Source organism: Geotrypetes seraphini, chromosome 2, assembly GCF_902459505.1.
Source record: "Geotrypetes seraphini chromosome 2, aGeoSer1.1, whole genome shotgun sequence".
Taxonomy (NCBI): domain Eukaryota; kingdom Metazoa; phylum Chordata; class Amphibia; order Gymnophiona; family Dermophiidae; genus Geotrypetes; species Geotrypetes seraphini.
In genome coordinates, this window is record NC_047085.1 from 32,771,479 (window position 1) to 32,785,244 (window position 13,766).

Here is a 13,766-nt window from a genome sequence, read left to right on the forward strand (position 1 = left end):
GTTTTCTACCATTCTCTGGGTGAAACAAAACAAAAAAAACTATACAAATGGGAATGGAGAAGCTGCTGCTGGGTCAAATCAGTGGTCCATCGTGCCCAGCAGTCTGCTCCCGTGGCGGCCCCCAGGTCAAAGACCAGTGCTCTAAATCAGCCCAGCCTCACCTGCGTACTTTCCAGTTGAACAGGAATATGTCCAAATTTGTCTTGAATCCCTGGAGGGTGTTTTCCCCTACTACAGATTCCGGAAGAGCGTTCCAGTTTTCTACCACTCCCTGGGTGAAACAAGACAAAAAAACTATACAAATGGGAATGGAGAAGCATAGGCAGCCCAAACTACAGACAGGCAAACGATCTGCAAAATCCAGAACAGCAAAAAAAATAGAACAGACTGAAGTGATAAACCTGTATAACATCTATTCACTACAAGCATATTAAAAGGATAAAACACACTCTAAAAGTCTGACATGGCCATGTTTTAGATGGGCAATGCAGTGCTGGTACTCAGACATCCATATTGTTTGTTTTCCTCTGTTCATAATTTGGACATTTCAGTTTGTAAAATGGATGTTCCTGCTGGAAGTTTCCAGCACATGGACATCCATCTTACATGTGTTTTAGAACAGGCTATGCACTTTTAACCTGGATTGGTCACGGTTGGAGACAGGATACTGGGCTAAATGGACCATTGGTCTGACCCAGTATGGCTATTCTTATGTGAGCCATTAGACCAATAAAGCCATTGTGACATCACTGATGAGGTTGGCTCTTAGGCATTGGTGGAATGAGGCAACAGAACTCTTTATTGACATTCCGTAAAATGGTAAAGACCCTCCTCTTCAACTAAAGATCTCCCTCAGTCTACACCCCCCCTTAAACCCCACCTCACTCTTCTCTCCCCTATTTAACTTCTCCTAAATTTCAGTATAGTCCTCTCTTAGGCTGTACTCTGATAAATTGTCTGTACTCTGAAAAATTGTTTGTACCCTGATAAATACTGCACAATTTTGTATGTCCAAGCACCTAAACCTATTGTACATCTTATTTGCCTAATTACTTCTACTGTGTATGTTTACTTGTAGACCGTTCTGAGCTACTGGGAGAACGGGATATAAATCTAAATAAATAAATAAATAAATATGACATCACAATCTCAGCTCTGGAATGTTGCTATGAGGGGTTGCTGAAAGTTTTCAGCCCAACCAAGAAGAGAATGACCTGGATATGATCTAAAACAATGTCAAAACACAGAATTTTGTTTCTGCGAATTGGCCCTTAACAAAATAAGATAACATTCTTTTCAGCTACAGTGCTCAGAATTTAGGAAGTTGGTTGGTTGGGCTGAGAACCTTTCAGTGCCCCCTCGTATTCTGAGTTGGAGGTCCTTTCTAAGATGCTGCTCCATATGAATAACAGCTGACTATTGCTGCTATCCATAGAGCCCATGGCAGTGAGCGCTGTTTTTGTACATTCAGCATTGCTCGCTCACTGCATAATGGGGCTGAAACCCAACACTCTCTTCACACTTTATGGGCTCGATGGCACGATGGACCACTCTCTTCACACTTTCCAAGGACTTTTTTTTTTTTTTGCTGAAACATGAACTTTATGGGCTCCTTTTAAAAAGGCGCGTTGGCGGTTTAACGCGCGTAATACTGTGCGCTAAACCGCCGGCCGTGCTAGCCGCTACCGCCTCCTCTTGAGCGGGCGGTAGTTTTTAGGCCAGCGCGGGGGGTTAACGCGTGATGAAAAGGCGCGCGGGTTAACCCCGCTAGCGCGGTTTGATAAAAGGAGCCCTATATCACTCACAATTTTTCATCCCGCTGTGATTCGCTTGCTATCGTCATCGGGTAAACATACACAGACGCCAACACACTGATTATGAATTCTCGTCAAAATATTAAACTTTTTAAATTGATTCAAACTATTGAGTTATCTTAAAAATGAAGTCCCAGACACATGCCCTTGACATGTTTCAATAAATTGCTTCAGGAGGTGTTCCAAAATTTAATACAATGTTACAAAATAAATAAAAGAATACGAGAGCCAAAATTCAATGTAAAGATCTAGGAAAGCCTTCCCTGATAGTATTTAGAGATTTCTAACTTACTTAATCGCATAATTGAACATGAGCACACAGTCCTAAGCTCGTCTCTTAAAATGGCGCCAACACTCAAACGCCAAACTTTTAAACTGATACCGACGTCTCACAACCAATCAGCTGTCTGCTTTCATTTTAGATGCATAGTGACTGCCAATCCAATTCAAGATTTAACCACTCAGGCACCACAGTATTTAGAATGAAAATCCAGGACTGTTCTTTATAATTTAAACGTTGACTGATATTACCACCTTCCCACTCAACTTCAGTTTTGTCTATTATCCTCCTGCAAATGTATCGTAAATTGAGCCTGCACCCAATGAGACACGAGAAGAGCATTCATGACCTGATTCGTTATTCCAGACTTCATTTTTAAGATAAGTCTGTAGCCCTTGGAAATATGAAAAGAGTGTTGGGATTGTTTGTTTAAACTGTGTTATTAACCCCTCTGAAGACGGTTTTAGATTTATCACAAACGGTATTAAAACATGCTGACTGCATTAAATGAAATTTGGAAATTGGTATTAAAATTGGTATTTTCTTACATCTCCTTTTCACATGTCCTAATCTTCAAATTTATTGGTCGGACATATCGATAAGAATTCTCTCTATAATTCACTTGGGGCTCCTTTTATCAAGGCGCGCTATGGGGGATAGCGCGTCGGACATTTCAACACGCGCTAACCCCCGCGGCAAGCCAAAAAACTAACGCCTCATCAATGGAGGCGTTAGCAGCTAGCACGGCAGGCGGTTTAACGCACCTTGATAAAAGGAGCCCTTGGACAACAACCTGCCCATGTCATCTAAATGCATCATATTGCGTTCTTCAAACCCTGATATTTCTATAGCACCACCATTCAAAAGTATTTTTGACATTATGATAGCTTTAGCTACCCGGGGCAACAAAACAAAGGAGAAAGTCCAACTTTGTCTGCAGAAAAAACCAAGCAGGAGAAACAAACAAAACTGCAGACTGTGTACAAGATGCAGGCAAAAATTTATTGTACCAAAATTAAAATGCAAATAAGTAAAATAAAACCATTTTACCAATCAAGGGACCCGACATGGTCCGTGTTTCGGACAAACCTTCTTCAGGGGTCCATGGTGAAAAAGGTTGGGACATACCATAAAAAAATGAAGATAAGTAACAAAGTGCCTGTATATTGTGTTCGCCGAAGGTTTGTCCTAAACACAGACCGTGTCGGGTCCCTTGATTGGTAAAAGGGTTTTATTTTACTTATTTGCATTTTAATTTTGGTACAATAAATTTTTGCCTGCATCTTGTACACAGCTTTAGCTACCCATCATATTATCTACCATTGGAAAGACAACTCCAAACTCAAGGGTCCTTTTATCAAGGCAAGGTAGGGGTTTAACGCCCGGAATACCGCGCGTTAGACCTCCTGCCGTGCTAGTTGCTAACACCTCCAATGACCAGGCGTTAGTTTTTTGGCTTGCCGCGGGGGTTAGCGCGTGATGAAATGTCTGACGTGCTAACCCCGCTAGCACGGCTTGATAAAAGGACCCCCCTCAATTTCCATGAATGGTGGAATCATCTTTGTACAAACAATCCAAAAACTGCAGACTTGGTACACGATGCAGGCAGACTTTATTTATAACAAGTAAATCATTGATTAAAAACCTTTTACCAGGCAAGGGACCCAACACGGTCCGTGTTTCGTATAATCTTCATCAGGGGTCCAAGGCTATTCTTTTGATAACTTTTCCTTTTATCAAAAGTGGACCCCTGATGAAGATTATACGAAACACGGACCGTGTTGGGTCCCTTGCCTGGTAAAAGGTTTTTAATCAATGATTTACTTGTTATAAATAAAGTCTGCCTGCATCGTGTACCAAGTCTGCAGTTTTTGGATTGTTTGTTCTGGATTGTTTTTTACTGCAGACAGTTGGACCTCTGGTTTGGTTTGCTGTTCTGGAATCATCTTTGTGCCATCAAAATAACATCTCCAGCTTTTCTAGGACTTGGGCTCCTCTTGATGCATTCTGTAAAACTTTGAAAGTCTGACTCCTGTATTTCTGATTTACAAGCTTGAAGCTTTTTGTTTATATATATAAATCTTTATTAATTTTCAAGTAGTAACAGTCCAATACATATGAATAACAAATCAAGAAAAGCCCTTTGAACTTACAAATATTTGAAAATAATATTTTCCCCTCTCCCCTTTACTTAATCAATAAAATAAATGCAATTATTTTTCCAATAACCCACTCTTATTTAAAATAATACCACATTTCCACCCTGGATGTGTAAGGAAATCAGACAAAAATTAAAGAGAAATGACAACTATATAGAAGCAATAAAAGATGCCAATGGGCCCCACACCAAGTTAAATACATTACTATGCCCCAAATTGTCGGCATTCATTTTTCATATTTGTAGCATGTTTATTTTACCACATGGCTATTTTATCGTGTATTTGTTTGATCGTGTTTATTTTTATATTATGTATGTAAATTATGTAAACCGCTTAGTTTTAAATGGTATATATATTTTTAAAATAAAAATATATATATATATATATATTTATTGGGATTTATTAATGGCCTTTGTGAAGAGGTTTACCCAAGGCAGTTTTGTGGCAGGTTACCTTTCAGCTGCGGTTGAGGCTTCCTTAATGAGATGTGACACATGACATACTCAACAATTATATGAATACACAAGTTGCTCTTGTATTAAACTTAAAAAAAAAAGGGACGCAAAATTATTCTGTCAGTTAGAGGGTGAAATCATTTGGACAGTATCCAGAAGCCTCTTAGAAACATAGATGGTGTTTGATGAAAAGAGACGCTGGAGAGAGAGAGAACCCAAAAAGGTCTCGACGATGACAGAAGCACAGCACAAAGGAGGAGTCGTGAGGATGAGATGCCAATAATTCAGCCACGGGTATACAGGTCAAAAGACGCTTTATTGATGGGAGCACTGCGAAGACTCGACCCTGACAATGAAAATAAGAGTCATTTTAATACAAAACACATTTTCTAGTTCCTTTTACTCGGAGACCATATCCTTGACTGCGTTACTTTTATCTATGGTCAAATATGTTTTTATTGAGCAATCAAGAAAGCAACAGGGCAACATAACAAAGTACAAAACCAGCTCAACAGATTATGAAATGTCCCCAAAAGAAACCCCCCCCCCAAAACCCCAACCAAAACAACCCCCCTCCCACCCCCATTCCCACCCCTGGGTCCTCCTTCCAAATACACAGCAGCAAAGAATTAGAAAAGAAAAGTAAAACACCAAGCAAAACAAAAGGATAGATACAAACAAGAATCATCAATTAAGTATCCGGCTACGAGCCAGAGGGGTCAAAGTAGTCCAAAAAGGTTCCCAAGTGGTCTGGAAAAGGCGGCCCTGGCGAGAAGACAAATCAGTCACATCCCTCCTTTCCCACATCAGAAGAGAAATCATTCGGCATCTCCAAAGGGAATAATCCGAAGCTTCGGCCTCAAGCCATTTCAGCAAGATGCATATTACTTTTATCTATTTATTATCACTTGGGAATCTCATTTGATTGTAAATGTTGAACAATATTCGTTTTGCAATTGGCATGGACTGTTCCATTTGCTTTTACCGTTTGATTTATTATGATTTCTCGCCCGATGCGATTAGTTTTATATTATGGGCTCCTTTTAACTAAGGTGCGCTAGCGTTTTTAGCGCCCGCAGGATGTTACCGCGGTGCTACGCGGCTAGAACTAATGCCAGCTCAATGTAGCCCGTGCTATTTCGCGCATTAATGCCCTAACGCAGTTTCGTAAAAGGAGCCCTATGTGTTTTATATTTAACATGAGTATTTTTTTCATTGTTTTTAATATGTTATGGCTCAACTGGACTCTTACCAAAGGTATTGATTCCGAAACACTGTAAGTGTCGAGTCTTCGCAGTGCTATTACCAATAATAATAATCATCGTCATCATAGCTTTATTCTTATATACCGCCAAAACCACAGTAGTTCAAGGCGGTTTACAACAAGAGAAACTGAACAATCAGCGACAAGTACAAATCAACGGAAATACATATTACATTACATTAGTGATTTCTATTCCGCCATTACCTTGCGGTTCAAGGCGGATTACATCCAAACTAAAACAAGAATTACATTCAAAATTTGAAGGAATAGAATAAGCGATGACATAAAATTTTTGAGGTAATAAAAACGTCGGGTAAAGGGTTCATAGACAACCCCACAAAAGACAAAGGCGCACGCCGACAACTGAGTGCAAGACGGAGGTGCGCGCCAAAGAAAATTACAGTTTTTAGGGGCTCCGACGGGGTGTTTTGTTGGGGAGCCCCCCCAGTTTACTTAATAGAGATCGCGCCGGCGTTATGGAGGGTTTGGGGGGTTGTAACCCTCCACATTTTACTGTAAACTTAACTTTTTCCCTAAAAACAGGGAAAAAGTGAAGTTTTCAGTAAAATGTGGGGGGTTACAACCCCCCACGCCCCCCACAACGCGGTGCGATCTCTATTAAGTAAAGTGGGGGGGGTTCCCCCCACACCCCCCGGTTGGAGCCCTAAAAACAGTAATTTTCTGCGGCGCGCGCCTCCATGCTGCGCTCAGTTGTCTGCACGTGCCGTTGTCCCGGCGTGCTTTTGACCTGACACCGGGTAAAGAGTTACCAACGGGAAGTTGAAGTCTTTAGGAGATAAGAATAGGGTGAATTATGGGGTTTTAGATAACGTTTGATCAAAGAAGTTAAAACCAGTAAAACCTTAGGTTAGAAATCGATCAAACAACCGTCTTTACTAATTTTTTTATTTTTTTTTTAAAATTTAAATCTTTATTCATTTTAAAAACCAGCATAAAGTGCAACATATTATCAATCAATTAACTCAACAGACAGCACTCAATGCCTTCTAATGATACAATAAATACATAACCCCTCCCCCTCCCCCACCCATCCTTCCTAAAAGTGTAAAAACATTTAGGGCTCCTTTTACAAAGGTGTGCTAGCGTTTTTAGCGTGCGCTAGCTGAAAAACTACCACCTGCTCAAGAGGAGGCGGTAGCGGCCAGCGCACGTGGCATTTTAGAGCGCGCTGTTCCACGCGGTAAGGCCCTAGCGTGCCTTCGTAAAAGGAGCCCTTAATATAATGCAAATGATCAAGATAAACAAGTTTGCAATCCAATAATAAATTAATTGGAATCCTAGGTTGAGGACTTGAGTGACTTAGTTAATCCTCCTTTTTTCTTAATTTTAAACTTTCTTTGTAAATGGTATTAAGGTACGATTTACAATGTATGTAATATTATTTTCACTAATTCACTTTTTGTACAAGTGCCTATTTACTTGGTTTGTAAATTATGAAACATAAAAAAAAAAAAAAATTAATTACATACCCCCCTTCCCCCCCCACTTCCTGGATGCGTATAATCAAAGGGCTAAATCCGATAATCAATCTTTACAAAATTTTGTCAATGGGTCCCAAACATCCTTAAATTTCTTATAATGTCCCAATTGTATTGTTCTCATATGTTCAAATTTATAAGTTTGGCACAAGGATTCCCACCAAAAACTATAGTTTAATCTATCCCGATTTTTCCAGTTTTTCAGAGTAAGTTGTATAGCGACTTCCGTCATGATGAAAAGTAATTTGTTGTTATGGGAAGTTATTGGACTCTTGTACTAATTTTCTAAAAAAGTGGTAAGATGAAACACATGTAATAATTTTACCCATTCGTAGCTGAATTATTGACATCTCACCCTCACGACTCCTCCGTTGTGCTGGATGACAAGGACCATTGCTTCAATTCACTTCTTCAATAAAGCCAGCTCTAAAATAAATGTGAGGTTGGAGGTCCATGTCCTGAAAACTTCCACCATGAACATCCTTCTTACAAACTGAAATGCTGACCTCATGAACAGGGGGAAAATCAAGTAATATTGGCGCCTGAGTAGTACTATAGCAATGTTCGTCTTATGAAATGGCCACACAGGTGTCCATGAAAGCAGAGGGACAGCATAATGGTTAGAGTAAAGGTTGATATTCAGAGAACCCAAGTTCAAATCCCACCTCAGCTGTTTGTGATTATTTTTTTTAAGTATGAGCCCTCCAGGAACAAAAAAATGCCTACCATACCTGAGGATGTTTTTATCTATCTTGGGATTCTTTTGGGTGGGCTTTTAGGGTAGGTCTTTACTATTATTTCATGGTGTTCTTTTCTTCTTGTTTTATTTTTTTTTCCTATATATTATACATTGCTATTTTCACTCCATCAAAAATTACAAAGACTAGGGGACACTTGAGGAAGTTACAGGGAAATACTTTTAAAACCAGTAGGAGGAAATTTATTTTCACTCAGAGAATAGTTAAGCTCTGGAATGCATTGACAGAGGATTTGGTAAGAGCAGATGGCGCAGCAGGTTTTAAGAAAGGTTTGGACAAGGAGGAAAAGCCCATAGTCTGTTAGTGAGAAAGACACGGGGGAAGCCACTGCTTGCCCTGGATCGGTAGCATGGAATATTGCTACTCCTTGGGTTTTGGCCAGTGTGGGACCGGGATCCTGGCGAGGCCTAGTAACTCCACAGAATCCCAGTCTTGGCTCGAGCGTAACCGTGGTGGGCCACAGCTGGCCTGGTGCCTCCCATAAACTGCACACCACACTGGCCGGGTTTTTGTCCAAATATATCACTTTTATTTATCCACAAGAAAAGTTTCAAACAAAAAGGGTCAAAATTTGGCATTCAAAGTAAAAACCCAAAACATTCCAATTTTCTCTTGTTCTGCTTTCTTTCTCTCATGTGCCAGTTCTTTTCACTGCACCCTCAGTGTTGGCCAATTCAAGTTCACAAATTAAGAACATAAAATACAGTTTATGTTAGGTATTCTTTCCACAAGCAGTGCTAGAACCATACCTGCCTTGGCAATAGTTAGGCTACCCGGTTCTAAGCACTAATTAGGCTTCTGGTAGATTTGAGTGGCAGTTCCCTTTTCCTAGGAGCAGAGGGACTTGTACTCCCACAGGTGTGGCCACTGTTCCACTTATCTAACCCAACAGTAAATTCAGCAGCTTCCAGCCCAGGTTGAAAACAGGATACACAATCCTTCACAAAACATAAAATTCAAAAAGGAAGAAACAAAAACAAAACCCTTTCACCAAGGAAAAAGGACATTCAGGCTTTCCTAAACCTATTCCCATTCCATAGGGTGTTCTTCCCCAGACATAGCATTACTCTCTAACCAGTCCATGTCACAAACCTCAGATTGTGTTTCAGGGTTTTGCATTTCCCTATCCTGGTGAGAACTTCTGAAGGCTGGCCAAAAGTTAGCTGCTGTAGCTGGTTTCCTTCTCAGCTTCCCCTGAGCTTCCAGTCCCAGCTGTCCCTCCTCTCTCACTGACGAGGGAGCTTCAGAAAAAGGGAGCCTCGGCACATAACCACGCCCCCTCACAGCAGCTTTAGCTAATTCCTTAAAGAGCCCTGTCCTTCCCGTTCCAGCCTGAGCTCTGTGAGCTTTTAAAGGGACAGGCTCCCTCTTAACCTTGTGCTCAGGATTTTCCCTATACTCAGGATATTTCTTCTCCTTAGTCCCTGGAACATTATTAATGCTTCCCTGAGCTTTTCCCTGGGCTTTTCCCTGGGCTTTGTTAGGACTAGCCAGATCCCTGTCACACCAGGTACTAGTGACCTGGATTTGCCACTGTGAGAACGGGCTACTGGGCTTAATGGATCATTGGTCTGACCCAGTAAGGCTATTCTTATGTTCTTATACCACTTCAATATCCTTCAGGCTTGCAGGAGTCTTATATATTCAGGTACAGTAGATAGGGAGTAAACAGACAGATAGACAAGGGTGATCCGGTCGACATTGTATATCTGGATTTTCAGAAGGCGTTCGACAAGGTTCCGCATGAACGACTACTTCGGAAAATTGCAAGCCATGGAATCGAGGGTGAAATACTCACGTGGATTAAAAAACTGGCTGGAGCATGGGAAACAGGGAGTGGGGGTAAATGGACAATACTCGGTTTGGAAGAGCGTCACCAGAGGAGTGCCGCAGGGCTCGGTGCTTGGACCCGTGCTCTTCAACATCTTTATAAACGATCTGGACATAGGTACGACGAGCGAGGTGATTAAATTTGCGGACGATACGAAGTTATTCAGAGTAGTGAAGACACAGGGGGATTGCAAAGATCTGCAACGTGACATAATCAAGCTCGAGAAATGGGCAGCGACATGGCAGAGGTTCAACGTGGATAAGTGCAAAGTGATGCATGTTGGTAATAAAAATCTCATGCACAAATACAGGCTGTCCGGGGCGGTACTTGGAGAGACCTCCCAGGAAAGGGACTTGGGAGTTCTGATCGACAAGTCGATGAAGCCATCTATGTAATGTGCGGCGGCAGCATAAAGGGCAAACAGAATGCTAGGAATGATAAAGAAGGGGTTCACAAACAGATCATAGAAGGTTATCATGCCGCTGTACTGGGCTATGGTGCACCCTCACCAGGAGAACTACGTCCAGCACTGGTCGCCGTACATGAAGAAGGACATGGTACTAGTCGAAAGGGTCCAGAGAAGAGCGACTAAGATGGTTAAGGGGTTGGAGGAGCTGCTGTACAGCGAAAGATTAGAGAAACTGGGCCTCTTCTCCCTTGAGAAGAGCGACTAAGATGGTTAAGGGGTTGGAGGAGCTGCTGTACAGCGAAAGATTAGAGAAACTGGGCCTCTTCTCCCTTGAAAAGAGGAGATTGAGAGGGGACATGATCGAAACATTGAAGGTACTGAAGGGGATAGACTTAGTAGATAAGGACAGGTTGTTCACCCTCTCCAAGGTAGGGAGGACGAGAGGGCACTCTCTAAAATTGAAAGGGGATAGATTCCGTACAAATGTAAGGAAGTTCTTTTTCACCCAGAGAGTGGTAGAAAACTGGAATGATCTTCCGGAGTCTGTCATAGAGGAAAACACCCTCCAGGGATTGAAGACAAAGTTAGACAAGTTCCTGCTGAACAAGAACGTACGTTGGTAGGGCTAGTCTTGGTTAGGGTGGTCTTTAACCAGAGGGCCGCCGCGTGAGCGGACTGCTGGGCATGATGGACCACTGGTCTGACCCAGCAGCGGCAATTCTTATGTTCTTATATTTTTCTCCCCTGGGGGGCTTACTTACTCTTTCCAAAAATACTAGGACTAGGGGGTATGCAATGAAGCTAGTAAGTAGCAGATTTAAAACACACCCGATAAATATTTCTTAACACAGTGTTCGTTGCCGAAGAATGTGGTAAAATCAATAGGCTTAGCAGGGTTTAAAAAAGGTTTGGATCATTTCCCAAAAGAGAAGTCCATAGGCCGTTATTGAGAAGGCTTGGGGAAATCCACTGCTTATTCCTAGGATAAGCAGTATAAAATCTGTTTTACTATTTGGGATCTAGCTAGGTGCTCGGGACCTGGGTTGGCCACTGTTGGAAACAGGATACTGGGCTTGATGGACCTTCGTTCTGTCCTAGTATGGCAACCCTTATGTTCTTATGTGAGCCAAGTATAGGACAATCATGCCATTGTGACATCATGGATGAGTTTGGCTCTTAGTCATTGGTGGAATGAGGCATTATGACATCACAATCTCAGCTCTGGAATGTTGCTACTCTTTGGGTTTCTGCCTGGTACTTGGGACCTGGGTTGGCCACTGTTGGAAACAGGATACTGGGCTTGATGGACCTTCGTTCTGTCCTAGTATGGCAACCCTTATGTTCTTATGTGAGCCAAGAATAGGACAATCATGCCATTGTGACATCACAGATGAGTTTGGCTGTTAGTCATTGGTGGAATGAGGCATTATGACATCACAATCTCAGCTCTGGAATGTTGCTACTCTTTGGGTTTCTGCCTGGTACTTGGGACCTGGGTTGGCCACTGTTGGAAACAGGACACTGGGCCTGATGGACCTAAGGTCTGTCCCAGTATGGCAATTTGTTATGTTCTTATGTAGGGGACATGTGTCAGCTTTTATTTCCACTTACCTAGCAATGGCTTTTGCAGTTTATTTTGAATAATTAAGGGATTTTTTTTTCCTCCTTAGTAACATCCCAGCACTAACTGGATGGTTCTGTGCTGATTCAGTGACAGGAACCTGTAAAATGCCTCTATTGACATCAGGATTTAACCGTTTGCCGTAGCTGATCTCTGAGCGTTAAACTTGCAATGTCTGATTTTAACGCTGGTGTCTCCGCCGCCGATTTACTTCGATGCCCTCTGCTCCCCAAACTCTCTTCCCTCCCCGTAACCTGCCTTGCGTCATTCCAAGTCCCTCTTTCCCACGTTTCCTCTGGAAGGAGCAGGCAAGAGTTTGAGCCCGCAGGTGTTAAAGATCTAGGAAAGCCAATCTTGGAAAAAGCTTCACGCCGGGACATATTAAGCGGAGAGAACAGACATTTCGGCCTTCTCGAAGTGCTGACCCTGCGCAATTAGAGCCATCTGAGAACACTCCACAGCTCCCTGGGGGGGTCTGCGCTTCTCTGAAAGGGCTCCTCCAAGCGAGCGCAAAGTGCACGAGCTGGTGCAGAGTGTATTTGCCCTGTACGGATCCATGCCCAGATACCAGGCAGCTGTCGTTAGACTGATGCTTGCAGATCTGTGGATTTCTTTAGCTCAGCTGAATACAGAAATCATTGCTTGAGCTGATTGTGGTGGGAGTAAAGCTATTATCGGGGATTCAGCCTATGTAAGCCTTACTGTCCTATTGTAGTGATATGATTATAGTTATGTTACAGTGGCACAGTTGCACTTTAGTGCTGGTTATTTAGCTTCAAGTTTCTTAGGGGCTTTATATACCGTCTATCAAGATGTATCTAAGCGGTTTTACAATCAGGTACTCAAGCATTTTCCCTGTCTGTCCTGGTGGGCTCACAATCTATCGAATGTACCTGGGGCAGTGGAGGATTAAGTGACTAGCCCAGGGTCACAAGGAGCAGCGCGGGGTTTGAACCCACAACCCCAGGGTGCTGAGGCTGTCGCACCATCCACTGCACCAGGCTAAACATTCATTCACTATTGAACTATTTCACCCCTCCCCCCCACACACATATACAGGCCGATATTGAGACTGCAAGAGGTGGGCTGACCAACTCCCGCATTTGATGCTGACTGCAGACCATTTCCGGTGATCGGCATTGAATATCTGGTTTATTTATGGCTGGCATAAACGTAGCTGGCTATGTCAATATTCAACGCTGGCCAGTTAAGTTTGAGGAGAGGGTGGCGTAGTGGTTAGAGCAATCCAACCAAAGAGCAGAGGGGACCTGGTCTTCAAGCCAACTTTATTAGCAACCATGCAGAAACATGGAGGGTGTTTCGGCCAGAAAGCCTGCTTCAGGGGTCCTATAATATACAGTAAATAAAAAGTACAATAAATAAAAAAAGTTGAATTGAATATATGTTTTTTGATGTGTAACATATTTGGATTTTCTTGTCTGTAATTTTTTAATTTTGTACTTTTCAGGGGACTAGGGGACACTCGATGAAGTTACAGGGAAATACCTTTAAAACCAATTGGAGGAAATTTTATTTTCACTCACAGAATAGTTAATCTCTTGAACGCATTGTTTTAAGCAGGTTTTAGGAAAGGTTTGGACAAGTTCCTGGAGGAAAAGTCCATAGTCTGTTATTGAGAAAGACACGGGGGAAGCCACTGCTTGCCCTGGATCGGT

The 13,766-nt window shown here is 42.3% G+C and overlaps 1 protein-coding gene across 3 annotated transcripts in view; it reads left to right on the forward strand.

Moving 5' to 3' along the window:
• KCNQ3 (potassium voltage-gated channel subfamily Q member 3) overlaps window positions 1-13,766 on the forward strand; it is a 362,225-nt gene that overhangs the window by 189,967 nt on the left and 158,492 nt on the right. The gene's annotated exons all lie outside the window — the stretch shown is intronic.